Genomic DNA, 22,783 nt, shown 5'->3' with positions numbered 1-22,783 from the left:
ATTATGAAATACTTAAGAAATTTACTTTAGTCCTGCAATTTGGCAGCTAAGTGTTACACATTTGAATTCTGAGGTTAGTCCACTCTATTATCTTTGTCACTGATTTGCCTATTAATCAGTTTTTGCTGTAAGTGGAAGAATGGGTTACAGGGTTAAATTTAATAAACATTTTATTTAAAAATTTTTTTCTATTAGTTTTACTAAAGCAAATTATGTACCTAGGTTATAATAACAGTTCCAAGAGAAATGGAATTGGTTTCCATCTGTTCAATTTTATGTTGAACAAATAATTTAATAATTTAAACAGTAATTGAGGGAGTTGGCAATAAAATAGTCTACTCTTTCCATGTGAATATATTTCAATTTTATTTATAAACTTAAGCCTTGTAATTAATTTTACCTTGTTTGCAATTAAAAATTAAAATTTACTTAGACAAAGGAAATAGCAACTATTAAAATAGCATAATTAAAAATTAATTGTATTTCCTAGTAATAATAATAATTCTTATCTTGCAAAATTATTACTAACTAGCTGATGAATAAAAGGAATGTAATTTGTGTGAGATCGCAAACATTTTTGTGTAATTCCTAAAAACCTATGGGATGTAGTTGAATGCATATGACCAATAGTTATTTCGTAATTCTCCACATTTAAAAAAATAATAATTACTTTTATCTCATCTAGTGAAGGTGAAAGGGAAATTATTCTGGCAATTATTTTTATTCATTTACTTAAGAAATATTTAATAGTTCCTGAATCTCTACCACATGTACTGTTAAGACTATTCTTTGCAAGCAACAGCACTCCACTTTGAACAACATTGGAAGAGAGTGTGCATTTTATGAAGTGAATGAAAGGGTTGAGTAATTGTGACTGTGCCAGACCTATAACTTGATGAGTAGTCAGATAAAGCCAGCCTGTAAGGGGAAAAAAATGAAGAAAACATGCAGAAAAGTGATTAAGAGATCCCCTAGCTTTACATTTTACAACTTCAGTCTCTGTATTCTGACTACAAAAGCTGTGAGGGAAAGGACTCATAGACCAACCCTGATCAGGTACCCACTTGGAAAAATTAGCAGTGAGCAAGGAGACAGATAATTGAAGGAATATTATAAGAACGTGTGGCTGATGGTAGTAGTGTCCAGAAGAATAGAATGGGGGTGGAGGGTACAAAGTAGTCTAGACAGTCTATCCCACTGATATCTGCTATATTGGAAAAGCAAGTGATAAATGTGTAGAAGTAGCCAGTTGTCCCAATTCATTAAATTATAGGTTGGAGACCTAGGATATAAGTTAAACCACACATAATCAACAATAGTTGACCATGTTTGACTTGTAAACTGGCTACTTAAAATGTGTTACAACCTAATACTTCATTCAGTAAGTAATGGAAAAAAGAAAAAGTGACAAGTTTCAAACCGAGTAGAATATCCAAAAAGGCAAAAGTGAAGTGGAAGCAACTTGGGCTAACTGATTGGCCACTCTATGACAGACATTATACCTTAAACAGGAGTCCTTTTACAACTACTTTGGTTTTAACGTTTTGCATTTTATTTGGATCTTACAATATTTAAAAGACAAAGCAACTGGACAGGTGTTAGGTCTGGTTACAATATGAAAAACTCAGCTGCCACACTCTCACACCTATGCTGTTTCTACGTTTATTCTACCTGATAGCCCACCCAAAGGCATCTGTATTTGCCATGATTACCTGCATATTCTTGGAAGGATGGGTTGAGAAGCTTAGCAGTTACAAAGACATTGCAGTGTCCCATGCAAGAGATGAAGGATAGTTAAAGGTTAAAAACATGATCCTTGCTAAAAGATGAGCCTGGCCCAATAACCAATCTTTTCCACTTTCAAGCTATTTTATCTGAGCAAGGTCATCTTTACCAATAACCTTCCTTATGTGCAAAATCTGAATACACCACTTGTCACGAAGGCTTTCTGAGATGATTAAATGAGATAATGGTCTAATTATTACAAAACATAAATCTCTTACAACAATTCCTGGAACGTAGTACGCATTCAGTAAATTGGCATAGATATCAGTAGGTTCTAATCTGGGGGAAAGAGCATGGTAGAGCTTCAGTTGCAGCAGTGTGGGTCATGTGACTGAGTTCTGATCAATAGGATGCAAGTAGAAATTATGTGTGCAACTTCAGGTCGTGGCTTTAAAAGGAACTAGCTTGCTCTCCACTGCAGGTATGACTGTAGAATTGAACATTCATAGGAAGGCAACTTAGGGGATGGTGTGGCAGCGAAAAGTAAAGAACCTGGGTCCTCGGATAATATAAAGGGACAAAGGCACTACACTTCTTGAACTACCTACAAGTACAGGTTTTCACGTGAAAGAAAAATGAGCCAGTCTTGTTTGTCGTTGTTACTTGGTCATTGTTAAAACAGCTGAAGTGCGTTCCTTACTAATATGTACAAGTAATGTAGATGGCTTTCTCTTTAAAAATTACTTCCACCACTCAAATATGAGTGGAAGCATGGAACTTCATATGCCTAATTGATTAAGATGTAGTACCATCTCAGTGGTAATGGATTGTGCTGGGAGAGGAAGAACTATCCATATTACTTCAATAATTTCTTGAATTGTTAAAAATGTGCATTTTTGGCCGGGCGCGGTGGCTCAAGCCTGTAATCCCAGCACTTTGGGAGGCCGAGGCGGGTGGATCACGAGGTCAGGAGATCGAGACCATCCTGGCTAACCCGGTGAAACCCCGTCTCTACTAAAAAACACTAAAAACTAGCCGGGCGAGGTGGCGGGCGCCTGTAGTCCCAGCTACTCGGGAGGCGGTGGCAGGAGAATGGTGTAAACCCGGGAGGCGGAGCTTGCAGTGAGCCGAGATCCGGCCACTGCACTCCAGCCCAGGTGACAAAACAAGACTCCATCTCAAAAAAAAAAAAAAAAAAAGATTTTACTGTACTCTGTTGTAACTCCCTCAGTTATATCTCATTTATATTCTTTTATCACTGAAATAATTAGATCAGAGACAAAGTTAATAAAATTGGGATTAAAGTTAAATAGAAACATAGATATGGATGAAGCAAACTGGGGAAGATATTTTGTTTCTGCAAAAAATTGAATGCATAAGTTTGTCATCAACTTGCTCTTTAAATAATAGGTAAACATAAATTGTTTTCCCCTTACATTGAATGAAATACGGCCATAGCAATTTCCCGTTCAACGTGTATTAGCTTCATTCCACGTTAGTTCATCTGGAAGTCAGTTGAGAAACAAAGTCTGCATGATTGGGGTTTCATTTTGCCAGACCATCATATTAACTTTTTGAGAAATTGTAAGGCTCTAAATGTCAGAGGAATTATGAGGGCCCAAGTGCACTGTCTGAAATTCAAATCAAGATGGTTTTGTCTTTCTGTACTCATGGGATATTTCAGTCCTTAGCAAATTCATCTTCTGACAAATTTGGTCCAAAAATTTGAATCCTAAAGCTGAAGCTGTTTAAGTCAAATCTTTTTCATTATTATTAGCATCTCTCTGTAGCTAAAAAACAAATATTGCTTGCTGAAAACTGTACAGATCTCAGAAAAATCATTTCACATAAAAGAGGGAGAGAAATTACCTTGCCGTTATGTTAGCATTTTAACTTTTATTAACATTGTAGTTGGTAGTGTGCAAAACACAGGAATTGTGATATTAAACCTGACTTTCTATTAGGCATCAAATACATCTAAAAATAATGACTGACACAAACATCAATAATTCTTTTACTACTAGGGTCAAAACATGTATTTACCAAAATGCTTGCCTAACAAGATAAAATGCCTCAAATCAGTACTTCGATATATATTCAAAAGCACAAAACAGATGTGAGCAATCCATGGATTGTTCAAAATGTGCTTCCTTTTTGCTGGTGACATATTTATTTCTAGTAAAACACTGATGTGGTGTTATGATACACACACACACACACACAGACACACTAAGCCATGCACACAGGGTTAAGAATAATTCTGGACAGAAATATAGTTATAATTAAGCATTAATCAGACTGCACTTATACCCATTTCTTTGTAATCGCCAGCCACATAGCACTTTCGCATGCCTATTGTTCCTACAAACAGGATATCTGACATTAGAATGATAAGGCTTTTAAGAATTGCTTAAGATGTTTTACAGATTTCAAATTCCAGCAAAACAGCTGATGCCAACCGCTTTGAAGACACCCACAGAGGAACAAAATCAGCATGAGAATACAGTTTCTTCATCTCCCTGTTCCAAGACTTCGCCCTGCATACTTCAACCAATCAATGATCTGCACACTTCAGCCCACTCCAAAATCCTTAAAACTCTAGCCCCAAATTCATTGAGGAGACAGTTTTGAAGTTTCCTCCTGTCTCATCAATCAGTGGCCCTATTTTTAAACATCTTTCTTTGCCGTCACCCAGTGTCTCAGTGTATTGACTTGCCCTATGCATCAGGGAATGGACCTATTACAGATAGATAGATAGATAGATAGATAGATGATAGATAGATAGATAGATAGAGATCTTTGTCTGTGGTTCTTGGCTTGTAAGTTCCATAGTCCTTGTTACAGTCTTTTGCTATACTGTTGGGTTTGTTAGGCCTGAAGGGGAATGCCTTGGGAAACAATTTTCTTGACCTTCTCCTGCCCTCCTTTCACCTGCCCCAAGGCATGACTCTCATCTCCCCCTTGCCTCTCTGACTGTGGCTCCTAAGACCCTCATTCCATAGAGTGCTTCACCCCATTTCCTTCCTGGAGGAAGGAAAGCTGATGAAACTTCCAAAAAAAACTGGATTCAGAAAGCTTCTGGATAGCTGAACATGTGAAGGTTCCTTGGGGGGGTGGCATGCCTGGGGAGGACATGGAAGCTCGGCGCACCTTTCCCACATACCTTACCCTACACATCTCTTCTTTTCTATCCTTTGTAATGTTCTTCATGATAAACTGATAAGTGTGTTTCCCTAAGTTGTGTGAGCCCCTGTAGCAAATTAATTGAACCCAAAGAGGAGGTTATGGGAACCCCAACTTGAAGCTAATGGGTTAGAAGTTCCAGAGGCATGAACTTGCTACTGGTGTCTGAAGTGAGGAGAGCAGTTTTGGGGACTGAGCCCCCAACCTGTGGAATCTGACACTATCTTCAGGTAGATAGCGTCAGTACTGAATTGGAGGACACCCAGTTGATGTCCATTGCAATTGATTTCTTGCTTGCTGGTGGGGAAAAAATCTCCATGTATTTGGGGGTGACAGAAGTCTTTTGTGTTGATGATTGCTGCCATTTTGATATGAGAGCAGAGAAAAAAATATGATTTAAGTATTTTTTCAAACAACTGGCTATTTGAAAAATAAAATAAAATATTTTAAATTATTTTGGATTCAAAATTAGCTGCCAAATTTACGAGTAAAACCCTGTAATTTATATACAATGTATTCTTTATGCTTGATTACAAAAAATATTTGGACATTTTATCTAATACATTTCAAATTTTCTATTTATTTAAATAAAAAGCATTTTATCTAAGGTTCTGTTTCTAAAATTAAGGCTGCAACACATGGTCTCAATCATTGCTTAAACTAAAAAAGCAACCACAAAAAGACAGTAAGGAAGAAATTAAAGTCAGCTGGTAGTGGAAATTGTTGTTATAATAGGTTTTTCTCTTTTCACTGTTGACAGAATCACAATTTATGTCTCATAAATCCATAAATAACTTTAATTACTGTCATTCGGGAGTGTGCAACGATTAAAGACAACAAATGTAAGAGCTGAGCACTTGATGAGAACTACTCAAATAATATGTTGAATAAAAAAAGGTCAATCAGCACTTTGCAACTCAAGAAAACTAAGTTTTTAACATTTTAAAAAAGTATTCATGACTGTGGTTCTCTTACCCCTTAACATCTTTATTACAATTATTTGAACCCCTTTTTAGACATACTGCACAATCTGTCAGTCATGAGACAGGACACCAAAAAAATTTACTAGTCCATGTGACATCTACTTTATTTCTACCTAATTACTGGAGAGAAATACTTCCAGTTACTTTGACGGTTAGTGTATATGATCTTACTATATCTGAAAATAAACCGTCATGAAATATGAAATTTCCTTGGTATACAATATCCTGTCATTCACTCTGGTGTTTATAAATAACTAAATGATCAAACAAATATTTTAAAATAAATGTATGAGTATATACAAATATATAAACACACACACACACACATACACACATTCTGTCAAAAGAGTGATTGCTAACACTAGCAAATAATACACAAAACGACACTACTACAGAGAATACAACGGAAAGATATGGACTACATTTAAAAAGACTAAATCGGTACAAAGGAAATCTGCTCCACAAATATAATTGTATGGCATTCAACTGGTGACTGTGGGCATGTGAATTTGCTCACTGTGGCCATAAAAACTCTGTAAGAATTTCGCAAAAATCAATGTGACATTGTAACAAATATTTTCTATATTTTTGTGTTTTACATCATTTTTTCTGTTGAAATAATTCTTAAACTATTTACTCAAATGCACCTTAACAATGTGTATATAAACATATTTAGTAAAATATTTTAAAATTATAGTTTTTGAATTGTTTTTCCAATTACAAAATAGACTACTTTTTTATTTGAGAAATAACTATAATTAAAATTAATTATCTCAAAGTATGTTTAAATATGAGATTGGATAGTTCTGTAGCATATGCATAGTTTTCTATATAGGATAAATGAGAAATTCCTAGTGATCTTATGGGAAAAAATATAATTTATCTGTACAGAGAGTAATTATACAAAGACATGATATCAATATCTTTCCTGGGCCTAGCTTTAGGGTATTCTGGGGCCATGTTAACTAAGAGAAATAATAGGAATATTATATCTCTCAAATATGTTAAATGTTATAATTTTTTTTGTTTTTTAAGACAAGGTCTCACTTTGTTGCCCAGACTGGAGTGCAGTGGTTCCATCACGTGGCTCACTGCAGTCTTGACCTTCCAGGCTCAAGCGATCCTCCCACCTCAGCCTCCCTAGTAGTTGGGACCAGAGATGTGCACCACCACGCTTGGCTAATTTTTTATTTTTCATTTTTGTAGAAACAGGGTCTCCCTATGTAGTCTAAGTTGGTCCCTAACCCCGGCCTCAAGGTCTCTACCTCAGCCTCCCAAAGTTCTGGGATTACAGGCATGAGTTGTAGTGTCTGGCCATGTTATACTTTTATTAAGTCAGATGCATAGAAAATATAAATTGAATTTAAGGAAAAAGAGGAATGATAATACAGATAGCAGCTTTTGGAATTTTGTATGCTGTTTTTGTGAAATGAATATTAATATATTCACCTAAACTGAAAAAATGATTATCATCCTCAGATGTAGGTATATTTGCAATATGTAGTGCATTTATAGTATAATACAATATTAAAAATAAATAAATTTATTTATTTATTTTTTTGAGACAGAGTCTTGCTCTGTGGCCAGGCTGGAGTGCAGTGGCTGGATCTTGGCTCACTGCAACCTCTGCCTCCCAGGTTCAAGCGATTCTCCTGCCTTAGCCTCCCGAGTAGCTAGGACTACAGGCACGCACCACCACGCCCAGCTAATTTTTGTATTTTTAGTACAGATGGGGTTTCACCACGTTGGCCAGGCTGGTCTCGATCTCTTGACCTTGTGATCCACCCGCCTCAGCCTCCCAAAGTGCTGAGATTACAGATGTGAGCCTCTGTGCCCAGTCAATAAATTTATTTTTTAATTCCAAAATTTACAGATGGATATTAAACACTCTAGGCTTAGAATAAATATGTGAAATATACAATACAGACAGAGAGATGTAAATTAAGATATTTACGATGACTGGGAAAGCATACAAGCTATTCTGATTATAATTACCTTCATTGTCTTAAAGCATTACATTGCATCATGTCACTCATCTTGTTCTATAAGCCCTTAAGAAATTTGCATCCTGGCAATGCAAGGATCATTCAATCACAATGGATTCACATTTGATCGTATTTTCACTGTCACAGGTAGCGAAGTCCTTTTCTAATTATCTGACTCAGTGGGTAAGAGCAGATAAGAATGTACAAAAGGAAAAGATGGTTCACAGAATAACAACAACAAAAAGTAGTATTTGGGGTTTGACTACAGCCTGTGTGACAGATACAGAAAATGAAAATATATAAAGTAAAATATCAATAGGTGATCCAATGGAAAAGGCAAAGCATATAATCTCCTGTGAACTACTAAGCAAATAATGGAGACTGACCAAACAGAAATTTATATATATCAGAGTATATAATAAATATACAGTATATATAGAATATGTACACTATATATACACACACAGAGCACTTATATAATACATATCTATACAATTACATAAATTTGGTTCTTAACGGCATTTGTACATAAAAATTAGTAATACATACTTGTGCTCTTTGGTAAAATGATACAATACCTAGAACATGATCTATTTCACAATATTAACATTATTGTTTGTTTTTGTTAGTGTAATCCAACATACACTAGATAGAAAACTCATATTTAATGATCAAGCAATATCCAAGCCAAGAAAATAAAAGGAACACGTCTATATCACTTATATCTTTCTGGACCTTATGCAGAAATCTGGTAAAACAGATATGCAAAAAATTTATGTTTTTATCTTTTCATGTACTTTATTTTAGACTGAAAATTTCTGCTTTTTTATTTTCAATTTCAGAAAAAGAACACTGTAGACAATTCAAGCAACGTTACTGTTGGAATTACAACAGAGCAATAGCTTTATTACATAGCTCTGATCAGATGATTGTGTATTATAAATTTTAAACTCTTCATCTCTATTGAAAATACACAATAAATTAGCTTTAAAAAAAAACACACTCTGACATTGTTACGGGCAGTGAATCCATATGGGTCTACAGCAACCTCAATTCTTGCCGCTCCAGAAGAAAGAATTCGACTGAAGGGCGTAAGGCAGACGGAGAGACTCAGGCAAGTTTTAGAGCAAAAGTGAAAGTTTATTTAAAAGCTTTAAAGCAGGAATGATAGGAAGTAAAGTACACTTGGAAAGGGGCCAGCAGGCAACTTGTGAGATCACAGCGTGGTTTTACCTTTGACTTAGGGGTTTTCTATATGGGCATGCTTCCTGGGTCTACATCTCTTCTCCCCTGATTCTTCCCTTGGGGTGGGCTGTCTGCTGCTCAGTGGCCTGTCAGTGCTTGAGAGGGGCCACATGTGCACTGTGTTTACTGGAATTTTATGCATGCTCACTTGAGGCGTTCTTCCTTTACCAACCAAATGTCCCTAGAAGGTCATATACCAGTTAAGCTCCACCATTTTGCCTCTTAATGTGCATGCTTGAGCCCACTCGCCCAGCTCCTGAGATTGTATCAGAAAGCTGCTACTCACCAGCTTCAGCTTTTTTCCACCTGTTGGTAGACTGCCTTTCTCTGGCACTGGCTATGACCAATTATTATTTAAGAGTGGCAGTTTAACAACCTCCTGACCATCACCTGATGGTCGCCTGACATTCCTAGTGGGTGTAGGTGCTGAGGGATGGACCCCTGTTATGCCCTGTTCATGTTTGACTAGCTACCTACTGTAACAACATATAGTAGCTATCAAATATTTTCACATGTTATATATTTGTAACTGAACAGTAAGAGTTCTGCTCAGTTAAATTTTTAACAGTAAGTTTAAGAAGTGACAGCAAATATGCCACTGGAGTTATGCATTTTTACTCCAATTGTTAAAGTTAATACTATATAAATAATGGTTTCGGCTTCCAATCTGGGTTTTAGAGAGTTGAAAAGAGTGTTGCTTCCACTTTTACAACAGCAAAAGAAAGGTAGGTTAAACAGATTGATAAGTTCTAGATATCTGCTATACAACATTGTACCTGTAGCCCATACTAATTTGTTAAGAGCGTAGATCTTGTGTTAAGTATTCTTGCTAAAATAAAACAAAATAAAATTCTAGACCAATTTCAAAATTAGCCTTTTTCTTGACCCACCAGAGAGCTGAGGTTGCTGGTTTCAAATCCAAGGACAGCTCATGACTTTAAGGAGAGATGAGCGATAAACAAGCATTCACCTAGAGTGGACACAATCAGATAGTGATAATAACAGCTTAGCTAAAATGGATGACAAATTAATGAAGGCCAAGTATGACCTAGTGAGACAATGTGAAATCTCTGACGGCATCAGACATTGTGGGAGTTCATACACTCTTGCATATTCTTTTTCTGCAAACTTCACTAGAGGCTCACAGAAAAAATTAGAAAAAAAAAAAACCTAAGAAATATTCATTGTTGCACAGGCCTGTAGGAGGAAAGCAACAGCTATAGGAGATGGGCAAGAAACTTGTTAAAATTCTTCCCCTCTAGCCCCAATACAGGACAAAAGCCTACATCTTTGTGGGGAGAAGGACAATGAATACTGTTGGTGTTACGGAATTGATGAACAATAATTCCATTTAAGATAGTGGAATGAAGAAGGGGCATGATTACTCGTTGAGCCTGTGTAAAACCTGGAAAGAGGCAAGATAACTAAGAAGGCATCTAACTGATGCTCTTCATTACAACGCTACCATATCTAATGCCAGGGAAAATTGGCTAACCAAGAAAAGAAGCAATAAGCATGAAGATATGTGAGTAGAAATTATCCAAACTGAGACCCCCCCCAAAAAAAAGATTTAAAAATTTAAACCAGAACGTCCAAGATCTTTTGGACAATATCAAATGTTCTAATTTAAACATAATTTGAAATACTGAAAGACAGGATAAAGAGGATGGAGCAGGAGAAATATTTAAGGAAATGATGGCTGGAAATTTTTTACCAAAATTAATGAAGGACACATATCTGAAGAGAAAAAAAAATACAAAAACCAAGCAAACAAAAATTATCAATATCATATTCACACTGCTTATAGGAAAAGTCAAAAAAATCTTTAAGGTAGCTAAAGAAAAAAGAAACATTACACGCACAGAAAGAAGATAAAATCATTGCACACTTTTGTCAGTAACCATGCAAGCAAAAAGACAATGGAATACTATGTGCTGATGAAAACACACACACACACAAACACACACAAACATACATACACACACACTGACTCATAATTCTATATCCACCAAATTTATCTCTTCAGAATGGAAAAGAGATAAAGTCTTTCTCAGCAAACAAGCATGGAAAGAATTAATTGCCAGCAGACCTATAAAAGTGTAGCTTAGGAGGACTTTTAGGGTCATGGAACTGTTGTCTACGGAAATGTGGTGATGGACATAAAGCTATATAAATTTGCCAAAATGCAAAGGAATGTAGATCAGAAAATGTAAATTTTACTAAAAGTACATTTAAAAAAAATCAACTAGCATGTGCAGTGAAACATGGAATGCAGACTGGACAAATTAAATGCCTTACAAATTCATCACATAATTACACTGAAGGGCACAGGAAGAAAAGTACTTCTGAAAAACTGTATTGTCTGGGTACTGTAAGAATAAAGATGAACAACCGTATACAGACAATATCTTCTAGTTGTTAAATTTATTTTCTGCCAGTGTATGGTTTAGCATTTACTAAACTATTTGTATACTAAGGTTGATCATTGTAGATAATGAGATCTAGGTTTTTCCTTGTCAGAGAAAGAAGTTAAAAGTTAGGATGGGTAAATCTGTAATTAACCATGTGTTGCTGGATTGGAACTGGATATGACAATATAAGTTTACTTTAAAATTTTATGTGGAGAAAAATGGATGCAGAAATAAATTCAGATCTGCGTGCACATGCATTTCTTAGATTTATTTCTTAGATCCCAGATTTCTTTCTTAGATACATATCTTAGATCTATTCATTCAGAAGAGTGAGATGCAGTGATACCCCCATAGCAATGAGCTACTCCTAGCACTCAGATCTGAATTTCAAATTCTCTAATCATGCTCTAATAGGAAGAACCAGTGCACCTTGAAGAGCTGACTGATTCCAGAGTTGGGGCAACAACAACAACAACAAAATGAAAGATGAGTCCGGAGTATCTGGTGAGGTATGAAGTTAAGAAAGTTCATAAAGAGAGAGTTGGGAATTGAGGCACATTAAATACTGAAAGGGCACAGAAGCCAGCCTGAAAGTTCCCAATAGCCATAGACTAAAGCAACAAAATAAATGACTATTAAATCGGATTATAACTCAAAGGTCAAAGTAGTTATCCATGATATCGATACACAGATGGATAGATAGTTTAGTCAGACAGATATAGACAGATAAATAGATAGGTAGGTAGATAGATAGATAGATAGATAGATAGATAGATAGATATAATTAGTGAAAAGGCAACTAGTCTTTCTCAGAAGAATTTCAATTTTACAACGAGAGAAATAGAAAATTACAGTTGGAATAACATAATAATAATTGTTGCAGGTATTATCCAGTGATAGACTCTAAAGTAGGTGGGTCAGAGTTTAGCACAGATAGGATATTTGCATAGTCTCAAATTTCAGTCAATTCTCATTATTCATAGTAATAATATCATAGTCCTGTAATATCACCAGCAACACTGAATTAGCAAATACTAAACCATTGTTCTCAAAGAGAAAAACAGGGTCAAATTCCTGTAAGATCCTGGTCACATTGTGCCAATGAATCAATACAGAACCTTGTTTGATGTATTTCTGTTTAAAGATGTTTTACCTAATATATATTGTTGATTTGTTAGCATTGAGCTCAAAAACAACATATAACTCACAACTAAATGAAGTTTATCTAACATATGGTTTTCTCCATAAAGCACATCACAATCTTCTTGAATTTAGGAGCACTAGATAGCGCATTACCAACTTGTGGGTGATTTTAAACAGTGAAATCGCCAACGAAAACACAATATTTAAAACATAGCATTAGACAGACTGAAAATAACGACACTTGTTTATAGTATGAGACTTAAGACAAGAAGACAGATCATCAGCTTGTTTGATCTCAGTTGGGAATGTGAATGATAGGTTACAAATATTTGGCTGTTCTGTGTATGTCCATAAATGACTGCAAAATTGACATAATTATTGATATTAGGCTTACAAATAAATTTTAGTGAGTAGGCAAATTCTCTAATGTGAAATCTGTAAATGACGAGAATCAATTACATATTTTCCCCAAAACTATTTAGAAAATACAAAGGAAAAGCCAGGCGCAGTGGCTCATGCCTGTAATCCCAGCATTTTGGGAGGCCGAGGCTGGTGTATCACGAGGTCAGGAGATCGAGACCATCCTGGCTAACACGGGGAAACCCCGTCTCTACTAAAAAATACAAAAAAAAAAAAAAAAAATTAGCCGGGCGTGGTGGCGGGCGCCTGTAGTCCCAGCTACTCGGGAGGCTGAGGCAGGAGAATGGCATGAACCCAGGAGGCGGAGCTTGCAGTGAGCCGAGATCGCGCCACCGCACTCCACCCTGGGCGACAGAGCGAGACTCTCTCTGTCTCAAAAAAAGGAAAAGAAAATACAAAGGAAAAATAGTAACTTTCTAGTGGAGTGTCCTGGCAGACACCACGTTAGGCAAGTGATCAAGGTTAACATCACCAGTTATGAATATGGACATTGTGCACCTCTGATATGAAGCACTTAGAAGGGCCCATCATCTCTATAGTATCCTACCTCAATAACTGCATAACCCCAATATAATTATTAGAACACATCAGACAAACCAAAATTGAAGGACATTCTAGAAAATAACTGACTGGTACTCTCCAAAAGTATCATGATCATGAAAAACAAGGAAAAAATGGAGAACCGTCACATATTGGAGTAGGTTACAGAATCATAACAAATAAATGCATTGTGGATCCTGCACTAGATCATGGATCAGAATTGTTTAAAAAAATTAATGGAAGACTGGTGAAATTCAAATAAGTTCTGTAAATTAGTTGATAATATTATACCAAGATACATTTATTGGTTTTGAACATTATACCATCGTTACCTAAGATGTTAACAGAGAAAGCTAGGTGAACACTATTATTTTCAAAACTCTTCTATTATTATAAAATTATCAAAAAAATCTGTTTTTAAAAAGGCCCATGAATAAGACTTTATGGGACAAACTTTGCTCTAGATCAACCATGCCCCTCTCATCTCCTAGAAATTACTGATCTTTTTACTGTTTCCATAGTTTTCCCTTTATCAGAATGTCGTATAGCTGGAATTATACAGTATGGAATCTTTTCACACTGACTCTTCTGACTTAGTAATATGCATTTAAGCTCCCTCTACATCTTTTATGTCTTTTCATGACTTAATAGCTCATTCCTTTTTAGCAGGGAATAATGTTTCATTGTCTAGATATAACATACTTTATCCATTCACCTACTGAAGGACATCTTGATTGCTTCCAAGTTCTGGCCATTATGAATAAAGCTGCTATAAACATTTGTGTCCAAGTTTTCTGTGGATATAAGTTTTAAACTTTCTTGCATAACTGCCAAGGAACTTAACTGCTGGATAGTATGGTAAGAAAGTATGGTAAGATTATATTTAGTTTTGTAAGGAACACCCAAACTGTCTTTCAAAACAGCTGTATAATTTTGCATTCTTACTAGCAGTGATTGGGGGTTCCTGTTGCTCCACATTATCACCAGCATTTGGTGTTGTCAGTGTTTCAGATTTTGCCCATTCTAATATGTGTGTAGTTGTATCCCATTGTTGTTTAAACATTTAACTGATAACCTGATGTACAGCATATTTTCTTGTGCTTATTTGTCTTTTTTTTCTTTTTTTTTTTTTTTTTTTTTTGGAGACAGAGTCTTGCTGTGTCACCCAGGCTGGAGTGCGGTGGTACAGTCTCGACTCACTGCAGCCTCTGACTCCCAGGTTCAAGCAATTCTCCTGCCTCAACCTTCCGAGTAGCTGGGATTACAGGCACCCACCACTACACTCGGCTGATTTTTGTATATTTATTAGAGATGGGGTTTCACCATATTGGCCAGGCTGGTCTCAAACTCCTGACCTCAAGTGATCTGCCTTCTTGTTTTAGGTCTCATACTATAAACCAGTGTCGTTATTTTCAGTCTGTCTAATGCTATGTGGGATAGAAGCAGCCTATAGTTAATTTTATTTCAACGTTGCTGATTTCTAGCTTTCACCAACAAGAAGGCAATAGGAAATGGAGTGGTTTTGTGCAAAAATCTTTGGACCGGTTGAGAGACCAGGTTTCAGTCCTAGCACTCCCACCAACAGGGCTGCTCACTTCACTACTTAAGTTCTTCGCACCTCAATTTTATTATTTGTGCAAAGAAGATATTTGACTAGAGGGCCTCTCAGGTCCTTTAAAATTCTGATGTTCTCTGACTCTAAAATAAACCTACCTTGACGACTTCTAGGAGGTGGCACTTCCGGGAATTCAAGAATAGGATATATCTAGTATATTGTTGATTTTTTCCACTTTGTATTCTCATAGTTTTAATTAGAAACTAAACATTTTGAAGTTCACAAAAACTAGAAACAGTTTTAATGTTAGTATAAAAGAGGTTAGTCTTTATTCACCTAATGGTATTTTGATAATTCGCGTATTTTAACAGTGTCACAGAGAAACTGAGTATGCAATAGTAATCACTTCCTGCAAATATTGATTTTATAAATATTTTAAAGCAAATCCTGGGAATTTATCAAAATGAGAAAATGTAATACAACTATAATGGGATTAAATTAAGATTAAAGCACCTTATTCATACATGTAAAAGTTTATATTATTATTTGTACACATATCAAAACTGTCATCAATTAGAGATATTACAGAACCCATGGGTTATATTCTAAATTGGATTGGTAAAGGATGAAACACAAAAAGGACCATTCAGTACAGGACTTCAGAAACTGATGAGGAACTTACTTCTGAGAGATATCAGTTAAAAGAAAGTATTTGCCCAAATGTTCTGAACTCACCATATACCATCAAGAGAACATCACTCTTATAAAATGCTTTTTGTCATTGCTGAAGATAGAATTTTTTTCAGTGAAATATGATACTGCAGGAATGGTAGAAAGCATTATAGATACCAAAGGATCAAAAAAATGTGTGGAAGAAATACATACATGTAATACAGATTTATAATTTTCATTTAACTAAACATAAGAGCAAATATTTATTTTTGTACCATCATTGGAGTTTGATTAAATTTCAGTAAACAAAGAGGGTAACAGTAATCTACATTCTGGCAATAAGATAATATCTCCTAGTCGTGGCAGTGTTTTATCAGAGTGTCCATCACTTCATGAATTCTAGCAACTGTCATCAGTTGGCTAATACTAGCTTAAAAAATCCTACACTTTGCCCAGACAGACTTGTTTAAGGTTGTACTCTGGATGTTAATTTTATATTATCCTAGTAGTCACCAATTTTCCGGTCAAAAAATAAATCTCTTTGCTTGTCTCCAACTATGATTTATTGTTAATGATGCTTATAATTGCATTTGTTAATCGCTTTAAGGTTCAAATCAACAGTGGTACATACTGAATCCATATAACACATAGATTTTCCTCCTGAGTATATAAATTGGTTTTAGTCAAAACAAAATAATATCCTTTCAATATTCTTATTTAAAGTTTGCCTTTTCATCTCTGTATTTAATTCATCAATATTGTCAATTCATCATTTGCTCTTATCATCTGAATAATAATTTTAGCTTACTCCTGGAAGGAATACGATATACGTGAAACATAAAAATTAATTTAATGTTGTAAATATTTGTGAAATACAAATTTAGCAGCATTACTAAAAAGCAGAATCCTTTAGTAATTATCGATTTATCAAAATCACTTTAAAAAATTACAATATGATAAATTGCAATTGTACTACCACCATTTTACCTCAAGAAATATCAATCAACTCTATTTAAAAAATTGTCTACCCTTATTTCTCTGTGAAATTTCAAAAGGGACAGCCGAGGTTTTGTATATAGATGAGAAACCACAAATTTCATAGGTCTATCAAATTTTACAGAATGGCAAATTACATAAAATCCCATTAGTTTAGTTTTTTTTAAAAAAAAAACCTTTGATGTCTGGTGTATTATTTCCACCCTGTAACAGGTACGAGTCTCCATTTGAAGCCTCAAAATTGCTATCAGTGATCGCTTTTCATTTCCTTGACTGATTCAAGATGGGTATCAAAGATTATTCGTAAAAGAAAGGGGAAATGTTTCACTCTTGTAAAAGCCAGAATTCATAATTATTGATTGCATTTTCTCATGTAATAATGTATTAGAATTTCTCAAACTTTACTGTGTATAAAAATCACCTATCGAACTTCTTAGAAAGAGAGATAATAGAGCCTGCCTCCTAAAATTCTGATTCATTCACTCTGGCTGGGAACCAGAAAACTTCCTTTTTAAACCAGGAGCTTTAATTAAAAGCTAAGGGATTCAGAATCAGATTATTATGGGGTCATACGTTGAAAAACAACATATTTGTGGCAGGTATTTAAAAGTTGCAGAAGATACGAGTTTTAACTTTCTGTTATGACTGGGTTTTCAAAAAACAATGACACTTTTCTATATACTATATAGTACTCAATGACATCTTGCCAAAAATGAGACATGTTCCTAAACCATCAATGAGTTCAAAAAAGGGGAGATAAATTTTCACCATCTGCAGTACATCTTACTTAAGAGTCTTATTGTTTTCCAAAATAGTCACTATAAAAAGGGTTTGTAGGAGTAGGTTTGCTTTCTGTTGTTCTTCTGCCTTCTGCCATGTGAGGAAGCAGCAAGAATGCCTTTACCAGTACTGATAGCTTGATCTTAGACTTCCAAGCCTCCAGAAATGTGAGAAATAAATGTCCGTTTTTTATAAATCATCCAGTCTATGATATCCTGTTATAGCAGCACAAAAGAGACTAAGACAGAATCCTTAGCAACAGAAATTAAGCTAGCAACAAAATTACATTTTGACTGTTCAACACGTAATCTATCTACAGTAATATTGTATGCAAGGCTTTCTACTTACAAGTATGGAAATCGGATTTCAGGGAATTGAAGAAATACTATTTGGTAGGAAAGTTGTCTGTATGCCTCTTTCAAACTGTGGAAATGGAAATGAAGAAATTAAAAGAAAGAGATGAAATGAACCGATTAAAGTGAAAATCATCAGATGGAATTTAAAATGTTACATACTGTTTACAATAGACACATCTAAAGCATATGGCTACAGAAGAGTCCAAAGTAAATAAATGTATAAGTAAAAAAGCATTATTTGCAAATATAAAGCAAAAGAGAGTTTGTATAGTTAAATTCATACAAAACAAATTAGACTTTAAGGAAATATGATTACTGAAAGTAAAAGAAAACATTCTGTAATTATGAAAGTTTGAATTCACTGGAAGAATTTGTGTGTGTGTTTTTTGTTAAAAAAGCTATTAAAAATTTGATAGAAATTTTATTGAATTACATATTGCACTGGGTAGCATAGGCATTTTAACAATATTAATTTTTATAATCCATGAGCATGGAATATATTTTCACTTATTTGTATTTTCTTCAATTTCTTTCATCAGTGTCTTATAGTTTTTAGTGTACAGATATTTCACTACTTTGATTAAATGTGTTCCTAAATATTGCATTCTTTTTGGTGCTATTCTAAATGAAATTGTTTTCTTCAGTCCATTTTTTGAATAGTTCATTGTTAGTGTACAGAAACACAATTGATTTTTACATATTGATACTGTATCCTGCAACCTTACTCAAATAATTTACTAGTTCTAACAGCTTTATGGTGAACTATTTAGAGTTTTGTTTTTTTTTTTTTTGAGACAGAGTTTCACTCTTGTTGCCCAGGCTGGAGTACAATGGTGTGATCTCAGTTCGCTGCAACCTCTGCCTTCTGGGTTCAAGCAATTTTCCTGCCTCAGCCTCCCGAGTAGCTGGGATTACAGGCGTGTGCCACCACTCCCAGCTAATTTTTGTATTTTCAGTAGAGACAGGGTTTCTCCTTGTTGATAAGGCTGGTCTGGAACTCCCAACCTCAGGTGATCTGCCGCCTCGGCCTCCCAAAGTACTAGGATTAGAGTCGTGAGTCGCCGCACCTGGCCAGGGTTTTCTTTCTATAAAAACATGTCACCTGTGACTAGAAAGAGGTTTCATTCTTTGTTTCCAATGTGTATGCCTTTTATTTCTTTCTCTTATCTAATCACTTTGGCTAGAACTTCCAGTATAAAGTTTAATAAATGTGTCAAAGTAGGCATATTCTTTTTCTTGATCTTAGCAAAAAAGTATTCTGACTTTCACTATTAAATATTACATTAGCTGTAGATTTATTGTTTATCATGTTGAGAAAGTTTCTTTCTATTCCAAGATCGTGGATTGTGTGATGATGAGTATTATTGTTGTTGGGTTTTTGGTTATTTGCTTGTTGACCTTCATTCCACTAATGTGGCACATTACATTGATTGATTTTTAATAGTTAAACCAATTTACATTGTTGAGATAAATTTCTGTTTGTCATGGTGTTTAATCCTTTTAATGAGTTGGTGAACTCAGTTGGCTAGTATTTTTCCCAGAACTTTTGCATCTATATTCATTGGAAGTGTTGGTCTGTGGTTTTATTTCTTTGGTCTTTAAATGTTAGGGAAAATTCTCTGTGAACATATCCTATCCTGGGCTTTTATTCGTTAGAAGATTTTTATGTACTGATTTCATCTCTATGCTTGTCATAGGACTAAGATTTTACTTTTCCTCTTGAGTCAGTTTTGGTGATTTGTGTATTTCTAGAAGTTTGCCTATTTCTTCTAAATTATCTAATTTGTTGACATACAAGTATTCATAATGTTCTCATAGATTTTTTTTCTATAAGTCAGTAGTAGTATCTCCACTTTCATTTCTGATTTTAGTAAATCAAATCTTATCCTTTTTGTTCTCAATTTAACTTATGGTTTGTTGATTTTATCTTCAAAGAATCAACATCTACTTTTGTTTATTCTACTGATTACTTATTTTATATTTTGTTTATCCCTATTCTAACCATTATTATTTCTTTCTTTCCATGAGATTTCTATTTAGCCTATTCTTCTTTTTCTACTTCCTTAAGGCTTAAAGTTAAGTTATTATAGGACTTTATATATAGCCATAATTTTTTCTCTGAGCACTGTCTCACTAAATTCCATAGATTTTGGTGTGGTATGTTTCTATTTTCATTCACTAAAAGTATTTTTTTTCTCTTTTGTGATTTCTTTGCCAACCCATATGTTGGTTAAGAATGCACTGTTTTGTGGTGCAGCAGCCCACCTGAGAGCCACATGGGGCAGAGGAGCCCCCACCCCCCAGTCAAGGGAAGGAGTGAGTGAGCCTGCTACTCAGCCAGGGAAACCATGTTTTTTCCACAGAATTGTGCAACCCACAGATCAGAAGATCCCACTCCTGGCCGGGCGCGGTGGCTCAAGCCTGTAATCCCAGCACTTTGGGAGGCCGAGGCGGGTGGATCACGAGGTCAGGAGATCAAGACCATCCTGGCTAACATGATGAAACCCCGTCTCTACTAAAAATACAAAAAACTAGCCGGGCGAGGTGGCGGGCGCCTGTAGTCCCAGCTACTCGGAGGCTGAGGCAGGAGAATGGCGTGAACCCGGGAGGTGGAGCTTGCAGTGAGCTGAGATCGCGCCACCGCAATCCAGCCTGGGCGACACAGCGAGACTCCGTCTCAAAAAAAAAAAAAAAAAAAGAAGATCCCACTCCTGAACCCATGCCACCAGGGCCTAGGGTCCCAACCCAGGAGCCATGCAGATTCTCAACAGCCTCTCAGCTAGAATCTGCTTAAACCTGCCAAGTGTCCAGGGGGAGGGGTGACCAGCACCACAGCTGCAGCTACCTGCTGTCTAAGCCACATGAACTCCTTCAGGGAGGGGCAGCAGCCAGCACTGGGTCTCATAATTGCCTAACATGCTAATTTCTCTGGGTTGGGGAAGGGCGGCATCCATCTCTATAGCTCTAGGTCATGCTTTTCCCTCGCTAGAGCCAGGGAGGCTGGACGGCTTCATTCCAAGATGTGTCCCCCACATCCCAACACACCGGCTATGGCAGACTGCAGCCCGAGCACCTCTTCAGACCTGACCCTGACTCATCCTTTCTTATTGGGTAGGGCCTCCCTGCAGGAACTCCAACTGCAGTCAGAGGCTCAGGGACAGAAACCTGATCTCCTTCGGCCAGAGCCCCTAGTGGGAGGGGTGGCCACAGTCTCTGTGGACCAGCACACTTAGCCTTTCCTCCTGGTAGTTCTGAGGAATCCAGGCAGCCTAAATGAGTGGCTTTCCCCCTAGCAAAGCACACTCCCTCCACCAAGAGACAAAGTTCTTCATTAAACGGGTCCTGTTCCCTGTCACCCAACTGGATGAGGCCCTCCAAAGGGGTTGTCAGATACCCTATACAGGAGTGATCCTATTGTCATCAGGTTGGTGCCCCTAGAGGTCAGAGATCCCAGAAAATGACACAGGCACCCATCTTTGCTGTTCTCCAGCCTCCTTGAGTAACATCTCCAGATTCAGGAGCAAACCAGATGAATAGGGCCTGAAGTGAATCCCCAGCAAACCACAGCAGCCCTACAGAAGAAGGACCTGATCATTGAAAGAAAAACAAACAAACAGAAAGCAACGACAACAGCATCATCAACAACAAAAAGTCCCCACAAAAACCCCATCCAAGGGTCAACGACCTCAAAGATCGAAACTAGACAAACTCATGAAGATGAGAAAGAATCAATGAAAAAACGCTGAAAACACGAAAGGCCAGAGAGCCTCTTCTCCACATGATTGCAATGCCTCTCCAGCAATGGTGCAGAACTGGACAGAGGATGAGATGGATGAATTGACAGAAGTAGGCTTCAGAAAATGGGTAATAAAAAACTCCACTGAGCTATAGGAGCATGTTCTAACCCAATGCAAGGAAGCTAAGAATCTTGATAAAAGGTTAGAGGAGCTGCTAACTGGAACAACCAGTTTAGAGAGGAACATAAATGACCTGATGGAGCTGAAAAACACATCACGAAAACTTCATGAAGTATACACAAGTATCAATAGCTGAATTGACCAAGTAGAAGAAAGGATATCAGAATTTGAAGATGCACCTTGCTGAAATAAGGCATGCAGACAAGATTAGAGAAAAAAAGAATGAAAAGAACAAACGCAGCCTCCAAAAAATATGGGACTACATAAAAAGACTGAACCTACAATTGATTGGAGTACCTGAAGGAGATGAGGAGAATGGAAACAAGCTGGAAAACACACCTCAGAAAATTATCCAGAACTTCCCCAACCTAGCTAGACAGACCAACATTCAAATTCAGGAAATTCCAGAGAACACCACTAAGATACTCCACAAGAAGATCAACCCCAAGACACAAAATCATCAGATTCTCCAAGGTCGAAATTAAGGAAAAAATGCTAAGGGCAGCCAGAGAGAAAGGCCAGGTCACCTACAAAGGGAAACCCATCAGACTAACAGCTGACCTTTCAGCAGAAACCCTACAAGCCAGAAGAGATTGGGGGCCAATATTGAACATTCTTAAAGAAAAGAATTTTCAACCCAGAATTCATATCCAGCCAACCTAAGCTTCATAAGTGAAGGAGAAATAAAAATTCTTTCCAGATAAGCAAATGCTGAGGCATTTTGTCACCACCAGTGCTGCCTTGGCAAAAACTCCTGAAGGAAGCACTACATGTGGAAAGGAAAAACTGGTACCAGCTACTGCAAAAACACACCAAAATATAAAGACCAATGACACTGTGAAGAAACTGCATCAACTAGTGTGCAAAATAAC

General features: G+C 36.4%; 1 long non-coding RNA gene across 1 annotated transcript in view; it reads right to left on the bottom strand.

Annotated features, from left to right (window-relative positions):
* Positions 1-22,783, bottom strand: part of LOC103880697 — a 101,015-nt gene that overhangs the window by 7,735 nt on the left and 70,497 nt on the right. The window contains exon 2 of the long non-coding RNA XR_641869.3: positions 17,987-18,061. This is a non-coding gene — a long non-coding RNA (uncharacterized LOC103880697). The remainder of the gene's footprint in view (positions 1-17,986; positions 18,062-22,783) is intronic.

The sequence above is a fragment of the Papio anubis genome, chromosome X (genome assembly GCF_008728515.1).
Source record: "Papio anubis isolate 15944 chromosome X, Panubis1.0, whole genome shotgun sequence".
Classification (NCBI taxonomy): Eukaryota; Metazoa; Chordata; class Mammalia; order Primates; family Cercopithecidae; genus Papio; species Papio anubis.
Note: the sequence above shows the minus strand (reverse complement) of the source record. Positions and strands in the feature narration are given on the sequence as shown.